This window comes from Apium graveolens, chromosome 8 (genome assembly GCF_009905375.1).
Source record: "Apium graveolens cultivar Ventura chromosome 8, ASM990537v1, whole genome shotgun sequence".
NCBI lineage: Eukaryota > Viridiplantae > Streptophyta > Magnoliopsida > Apiales > Apiaceae > Apium > Apium graveolens.
In genome coordinates this window covers 183411811-183420759 of record NC_133654.1, presented here as the reverse complement: position 1 = coordinate 183420759, position 8949 = coordinate 183411811, and positions in this window count along the sequence as shown.

Genomic DNA, 8949 nt, shown 5'->3' with positions numbered 1-8949 from the left:
TGGCTTGGTGAACTTTGTGTTTTTTCTGAACTTCATTTTTGCAAACCTCCTGGACAGAAAGGCCAAATGTTCTTCAATATCATCAGATTCATCCTGACTGGAATTGTCTTCATCCTCAGCAACTTGCTCTTTACCCTTGCTTGATTCTGATTTGCTTGTACCAATTTTGAGACTTGGCATTGTCTTTTCCTCATTCCTGGCTTCCATCTTCTCACTGTCAGCTACAAGAGCAACTGTTCCTCCTTTTCTCTTTCCCTTTTCCAACAGCTCATCCTGCTCCATTTCAAGTTCATAAGTCTTCAGAATTCCATATAATCTTTCAAGTGTGAAGTTCTTATAATCTTGAGAATTTCTCAAAGAGACAGTCATGGGCTTCCACTCCTTTGGCAGAGACCTAAGAAATTTTAAGTTGGAATCCTTGACTTGGTACACTCTACCATACAGCTTCAATCCATTCAACAGTTTCTGAAACCTGTTGAAGGTATCATTTAGTGATTCACCTTCTTCAAAGTGAAAGTATTCATACTGTTGAATAAGAAGCTGCATCTTGTTTTCTCTGACCTCCTCAGTACCTTCACAGATTATTTGTACAGTATCCCAAACTTCCTTTGCAGTTTGGCTATTGATGACATTGTCAAACATATCTTGATCTAAGCCATTAAACAAAATGTTCATGGCTCTCTTATCCTTGCAGATTTCTTCCATGTCTTCAATAGTCCATTCTGCTTTTGGCTTGGGAATGGACTGTCCAACAGCAACTGTTGCAGTAGCAGCTGTGGCTACTTTGTGAGGGATGTGAGGACCATTTTCAATACAGTTGATGTAGCTTTCATCTTGAGAAAGAAGATGTAAATGCATCTTCACTTTCCAGTGATGATAATTATCTTTTTCCAGGACTGGAATCTTTACACCAATATCCTTCCTATTCATGATGTTGGCAGGAGGATTCTTCTGTGCACTCATGATGTTAGCAGAATAGATCTTTAAACTCTTTGTATGTTAAGAGCTTGCTCTGATACCAATTGTTATTCCCAGTGGACTAACAATGAGATTTACAGAAGGGGGGTTGAATGTAAATCTCAAAACTTTTTCAAGTTTTGAGCAGTTTCTAAGGCTAAGTGTTTGAGTGATCAAATGTGTGTGAATTGCTTGAAGCTGATGCAGGCAGATATATATATTCAAACACAAATGTAATGAACACAAAGAACTTAAAAAAAACTTTTTTGGTGGATTTGTTGTTCCACCAGAGATGTGTTATTTCAGAAAATCTGTGATTAAATCACAGCTACTTCCTAGTACAAACTAGATGATTTTCTCTTTTGATATTTCTAAACAGCTCAAGGAAAATTCATATCTAATTACTAGCTGCTACTTGGTTTATATATCACCAAGTTTACAAGTGAAGACAAACTGTAAAATACAATTGAAAAGATTCTTCACATGTTTCTCCTTCATTTCTCTATCCAATGCAATCTAGAGTAATCTGTAAATCTTTGAATACTTCCTTGTTTGCATCAGAATGGAAATGCTGCATTTTCTTAATTCCTCCTAGAGGCTTCCACATTCCAGTATGTCTCTGTCAATCCATGTGCCTCTGTCAGCTTGTGAATTTTCACTATCAACTGCTAATGAACTAAGCATCCGTTGAAGCTTTCATCCGTTGATGCCTTATTCGTTGAGGCTTTATCCGTTGAAGCTTTATCCGTTGATGCATTATCAGTTGAAGTCTTTATCCGTTGAAGGTCTTATCCGTTGATGGATATTATCCGTTGAAGCATTTATCCATTGATGGATATTATCCATTGAAGCATTGTTTCTTATCCGTTGAAGGTCTTCAATATCCGTTGACACTTCTTCACTTATACAAAATTACAAGGCATGAAATATTTACAATTAGCCCTCCTATTTGTACATCCATTAGTAGTCAACATGACTGATTATTTCCTAACAACATCTAAGAATTACAGCTTGATACCAGAGAGTGAAATGTGCTACAATACTAAACTTATTGCTAAGTAAAGCTACTCCTTCAATGGATAGCCAAGATGGTCTTATCCGTTGAGGTTACAAACACTAGATTTCTACTTAAGTGTTTTGCTTAACTTATCATCAAACTAATACACATATTCCTAACATATTTATCTTACAACTGAAAGTAAAACAGTCGTACAAACTTTCAAGACAAACTAAGACAAACATCTTCTGCTAGCTTATTCCATTTCAACCTGGAAACCTAGCTCGCACACTTGTCTGGGGATCCATGCTACCACCAATTTCCTTCTTAACTGGAAAAGAACATAAACAGATTCGCAAGAGTGAACTAACTGGCTCAGCAAGTCATGATGACAACACTGAGATTAATCAATGATCAATTGAAATGATATAAGGATGTTAGATATATTTGTGATGTCATGTCTAATAATGATTTGTGCTTAGTTTTCAGATCTTGACTAACAGGACAAATCAGGACTTAACTGGAAATCAGTACTTATACTGAAGTCAGAACTTAAAATATCAGAACTTAAGTTATCAGAACTTAAGATATCAGAAGATATTCATTAGAAGATAATACCAGGACTTAAGAAGACTTTCAGATAAGGAAGGCGACTCATTGAAAGGAAAGAAGATCAAGACTAAAACAAGAAGAGATATGCATGGAGAAGAATTCTATGAAGAATAGAAGACTTGGAGGAAAAGATAACTAATTGATATATTTTAGGATGCAGACTTATATTTGATATCAATAAGAAGATTATCTTGTAACTGTGTGTCTATATAAACACAACATAGGGTTTACACTAGAAGTGTTATCTTAATCAAGAATATTATTCATTGTAACCCTACCAGCTCTCGTGATATTTGTTCATCACTGAGAGAGAACAGTTCCATTAAAATACTGTTTTATTAATAAGATTATTCTGTGTTATATACTTGTGTTCTTAATTCGATTTGATTATACTATACACTGTATTCAACCCCCTTCTATAGTGTGTGTGACCTAACAAGTGGTATCAGAGCATATCTGTTAACACAAATACAGTAAAATTCCAAAACAATCATGTCTGAAGAAGAACAAACTCCAACCAAGCCCACCAAAACTGAAGAAACTCCAAAGACTCAAATCCATAATCGATATGAGACAATTAGGGTTCCCATACTGAGACCTTCTGAGTATCCCATATGGAACGTGAGGATGACTATGTTTCTGGAAGCTACAGATCCAGAATACCTTGACAGAATTAATGAAGGACCACATAAGCCAACCAAGCTCTCTGTTGTAGTTGCAGATCAGCCAGAAAGACTGTACCAAAGGAGAAAAGTGAGTATACAGCTTAAGAAATCTCATCTATTGCCAAGGATGCAAAGATAAGGCATTTGCTGCATAGTGCCATTGATAATGTCATGTCAAATAGGGTAATTAACTGCAAGACTGCAAAAGAGATATGGGATGCCTTGGAAACAAGATGCTAGGGAACGGATGCAATTAAGAAGAACAGGAGGATAATACTCACTCAAGAGTATGAGCACTTTGACTCAAAACCTGATGAGTCATTAACTGGCTTATATGACAGATTTCTCAAACTCTTGAATGATCTGTCACTGGTGGATACGGAATATGATCTTGAAGATACTAATCTTAAATTCCTTTTAGCTCTTCCTGAAACTTGGGATTTAAAGGAAACTACTATAAGAGACAACTATGCTCTTGATGAAACTACTCTTGATGAAATTTATGGTATGCTCAAAACTCATGAACTTGAGATGGATCAAAGAAGCAAGAGACATGGGAGAAAGTCAAGGATAGTTGCTCTTAAGGCTGAGGAGGAATCCCCCACAGTGGCTGTCTCAAAGAAAGGCAAAGGAAAGGCTCTCATCACAAAGTCTGACTCAGATTCATCAAGTTGTGATGATGATGAGGAGGATTCAGAAACTGAAAGTTTATCTGAGATGGATGCTGATGAAGAGATGATGAGATTGTGTGCTCTTATGGTGAAGGGCATCACAAAGATAGCCTACAGGAAATTCAGAATGGGAAGGAAATTTTCCAGGAAAAGTGGAAGTTCTGATAAGAAAGGATTCATAAAATCTGAAGGCAAAGCAGGAAAGTCTGAAAAGGAGATTACTCAAATGTTAAATGCTACAATTATGGTGACTAAGGCCACATATCTCCTAATTGCAAGAAAGGAAAAGGTGACAAAGGCAAGGAACTTATCACAAAGAAGAAAAGCTGGATAGACACTTCAGATTCTGAAAATGAGGTGAACTATGCCTTGATGGCAAATGCTGATAGCAGTTCTGATGCTGCAGAGTTAAAGATACCTCAAACAACTTATGCTTTTCATACTGATGATATTACTGAGTTGAGATCTTATCTTAAAACCATATTCATTAGCTATAGACATCAGAATTTAACATGTGATAGGTTAACTTCTGAAAATCTGGCTTTTAAGAAAAGGAATGACTGTTTAGAAAAAGAGTTAGTTATGTTCCATCAAACTCAGAAAGAAAGAGATGATGCTTTTTATGTTAGAGATAAAGTGTTAAAATTGAATCAATCTCTAAAAACTGAGTTAGAAAAGGAAAGAGAGATTATCAGGACTTGGACTAACTTTGGCAGAACAACTCAGAATTTGCTAAGTAGTGGAAACTAGAAAGAGGGCTTAGGTTATGGAGATGATAAAAGTGAAACATGAACTGGACAAATTAAGCCAATTATTGTTAAACAGACTAATAAGCCAAAGGTAAATCCTGTTAAGTTTGTAGCTAAAACTGTAAAGTCTGATTCTGAAAAGATGAAAGATATTGAGAAAGAAGATAAGGCAGAGTCAACTTCTGATAAGTTAAAACAGGATAAACCAGCTGAAGTTAATATAGGCTTAATGACAAAGAAGCAACTTAAGTATAAGCTGAAAGAGATTAAGAATGTAAACAAGGTAAAGCCACCTAGGAAAAATAGGAATGGAAAGGAAGGTGTGAATAAAAGCAATAATTATAAGCCTGTTCCTAATGCTCCTAGAAAGAAATGCTATAACTGTGGAAACTCTAACCATCTTGCTTCTTTTTGCAAGAAGAATAAGAATATCAACTCTTTACCTCCTAAATCAGGAGTTAAGAGTCAGTCTGTTAGGTTTAAGCCACAAAATCCTTGTTTTCATTGTGGTAGTTTATGGCATTCCATTTACACTTGTAAGGAATATCATAATTTGTATTATGATTATTATCAAATAAAACCTTCTTTAAAGAAAGTTAGCATTGTTCCTTCTAGTGTAAGTTCTGATGCAAAGTCTGATACTGTAAATTCTGATAAGAAAAATGTTAACATAAACTCTGATGTTAAATCCGCTGCAAATGTTAATAAACTTAATAAGGCCAAAGGATCCAAGCAATTCTGGGTCCTTAAAACTAATCAATAGTGGTCTTTGTGATTGCAGGGCAACAGGAAAAACATCCTAGTTCTGGTCAGTGGTTGTTCAGTGTAATATCCCATATTTTCAGATATTATTATTATCATTTGGAATTGTTTATGTGATTTTTATGTAAATTTTAGTGAATTATCTGGTAATTGGAGTTGATGTTTTGGATGTTTATATGTGATATTCTTAGAGTATTTTAATTTTTATATGTCCAGAATAAAATATAGATAATTATAATATTTTTCTGGTAATTTTTGGACTATTATATGAATTTATAATAATTTGTGGATTTATTAATTATTTTTTGAGTATTTATAAAACTATATTATAAAGCCGGGAATCGTCCAACTTCGACCCTTTTTGCGTTTTTACAACCCGAAACTCTTCCGAAAATTCCTTCCTAACCTAATCTGGTAATTCTGGACATTTTCCGTGTTTTAACTTTTTCAATCCGGATTACGGTTTGACCCGTGCGCGTCCCGGTGCAAAATTTTCGATACGATAATCATTTCGGTAGATCAATAAAACCCGTATTCTCGAGAGACGGGATATTTTTACATTATTTTCTCATAAAGTATTTTATAAGTAGCCCGGTTTTGATAATTATCCAAATCTGATATTAAATTGTATCATTTTTATAGTTACTTAGAGGCTAAGTAATCTATTTTCGGATCCGATATGATCCAATGAGATACTTGTTACGTGTTTAAGATGTATTTATATGAATCGATCAGCAATCTGGACTCGTATTTATATGCGTCTTTACCGATGTAATCATTTTTTCTCGTTTTATGTGTGTTGAATGTATTTTTTGTGTTTTCGGGGTTTTCTGTTAATTTAAGTATCGTTTATGTTTTTCAAAAATAAACGGACCGGGACCCCACGGGACGTCAAAGTCCACAAAATTCGTGTTTTTATTTTTATAAAATCAATCGTATTTCAAATACCCAATATTTTTGTATTTTTAAATTATTCACAATTTTTGGGAAATTTTGATATAAATGTTGTATTTTATCGCTTTTAAAATTATTCCCCGTAAAATATCATTTTCAGGCTAGTTGTTTTAAATTACGAGATCCAGACATCGATTCGTGATTTATCGGGTATAAAATTATTTAAGTATAAATACCAAAAATTCTGATTTTTCTATTTATATAAAAATCATAATAATTTGGATAATTAAAAAAATCAGAAATATTCTTGGGGGTGAAATTCGTTCTTGGCAGAAATCAAGTGATTCCCAGAGTTCGGATCATCCGTTGGTGACGTTTTAGTAGCCGAATCGAAGCCCTTTTCAAGCCCGATCTTTTGACACCGATATTACCGTATAAGGTTGATTATCTTGTCAAATCGATTATTTTGATATTCGTCAAAATTGGGTGTTCTTCGTGTGATGATTATCTGTTTATTTTGATTGTAGAAATAGCTTCCTCGGATTGTTATTAGTAGATTCATGCTAGTTATATGTGTATTGTATTGATTGATTGTTACAGTTGAACAAAAGCTATAATCGAAAATTTTAATTCGATTTTCAGGTGTATATGATTGTTGTTTGATGATTTTAATGATACGATTAGATTGTATAGGTTGTAAGCTTTAATTCGAGCTATAGCCCGTTGATTTTGGTTCAGGATGGGTGAATTAATGTTTTCGCCGGAAAAATGAATTAGGTTCATTTTTATGATCGGACGATGAGTTCTTGTGATGTTGTAGTGAAGCTATGGTCATTTTTGGGTTGTACTTGCTTCTAGGATCGTTTTGGTATAAAATATGGGGTTGAAGGGGTAGTTTTGGCCGGGTTTAGAGCTCGCCGGGAATGGTTGAAGGTCGCCGGAATCTGGACATTTTCCGGCGAGTTCTTCAACTATTCCGGTCATCTTCCTATGCCACCCTTTGATCCAAAATCAGAAGCCCCGACTCTCATAACTTGTTTGTAATTTAAAATTTAATAAAAATTCTGAAAAATCATTTTTAATCCAAAAATTTTATTTAGTTAATTATTTTTATTAATTAGCTAAATTATTAAGATTCCAGAAATTATTTCTTTATTATTTTATGGAATTATTAATTTGATTTAATTATTTATAATATATTTTGAGTAATTATTTATGATTTAATTAACTGATTAATTCATTTAATCAATTAATTTTATTCATAAATAGTTAAATGAAATGTAATTATTTATAACTAAGTCAAATAATATTCTAAAATTATTTTGAGCTTTAAAAAGTATATAAAGGTATTCAATATTCAATTAATATTATTAATAATTGAATTATTTTTATTTTATTCATAATTAATAGACCGTTCGTCCGTTTAATACGAAACGAACGCGTATAGACTCAGAAAAATACTCTGCTTTCATTAAAAATACTTTCGAGACCCAAATTCTTTCATTTCGAAAGGTCGCTTGTTTTAAGAATCATTTTGAGTCGATTATTGATCGATAAATCATATTTTTGACCCGATTTCAGTTTTAAACGTACCGAGTCGAATATTTTGACGAACCGAGTCATATGTGATATGAATTATGTGATACATGAGTTATGTGTTTATGTGCGTATGTGAGTCAGAATTCTTGTGTTTGACTGTTATAATTATGTGTGGGCTATCGTATGGGTAGACAATAGGGTTTTGATGCGCAGTTCATCGAGTTATCATCCTTTAGACGATTAAAGTTGTATCTCTTAATTATAGATGTGAGTCTTTCAAGACGATCAGGACCAGATGGAATGGATGAAGATTACAGTTGAATAGTATGGAATATTGGGGTGCAGCACTGCATGAGCAGCAGATCAGAGATTTACCGAAGTAAAAGACGGTGATGCCTTGAGATGCCAGACTGAGATAATTATGTTTGTACGAGTGTGACTAACTGCTAAAAACCCAAAGGCAAGTATCCCTATCATCACTTATTGTTCAAGTGATATTTATTTTGAATCCTATTATGCAAATATTGTTTTCCCTATTCTCATTTCTGAATAGATAAATGTTTTACATATCGCTAAATTAAATGATTCTGTTTATGCAAGTACCCTCTGCTATTCTATGTTTAGAATAGTTAAATGTTTTACTTATCAAATTACTGGATTTATAAATATTTTGTATTTTGAGAAAGATGATTTTGTTGCTAGAATTCCTGCCCAAGTGAATGGGGGAATAAAAATTATTTAGGATGTCGATTTATCCGGCTCCTTTTTCAATAAAAAAAGGTTTTTAAGATTGGAATGGTTACTGGTTACAGCGTAGGTGATCGAGATATCGGTCCAGCTGTAATATCTTTCAAGGCGAGTATATGCCTTTTCTGGCGCCCTATAAGTACTGTATGACTGCGGGATACGGGTAGTACCTATAATTATGGTATGGTTGCGGGATACCGGTGCTGTTTCGTGACGGATCATCAGGAACAACATGAAATAAAATTGGTTCCAATCTAAACTATTGTTTCCTAATTTTTTTGATATTCATAGAATAAATGGTTTATCAACTGTTTCTGTTTCGGATAAAAAGTGGAAAGCGGTTTTGATTCAGTTCT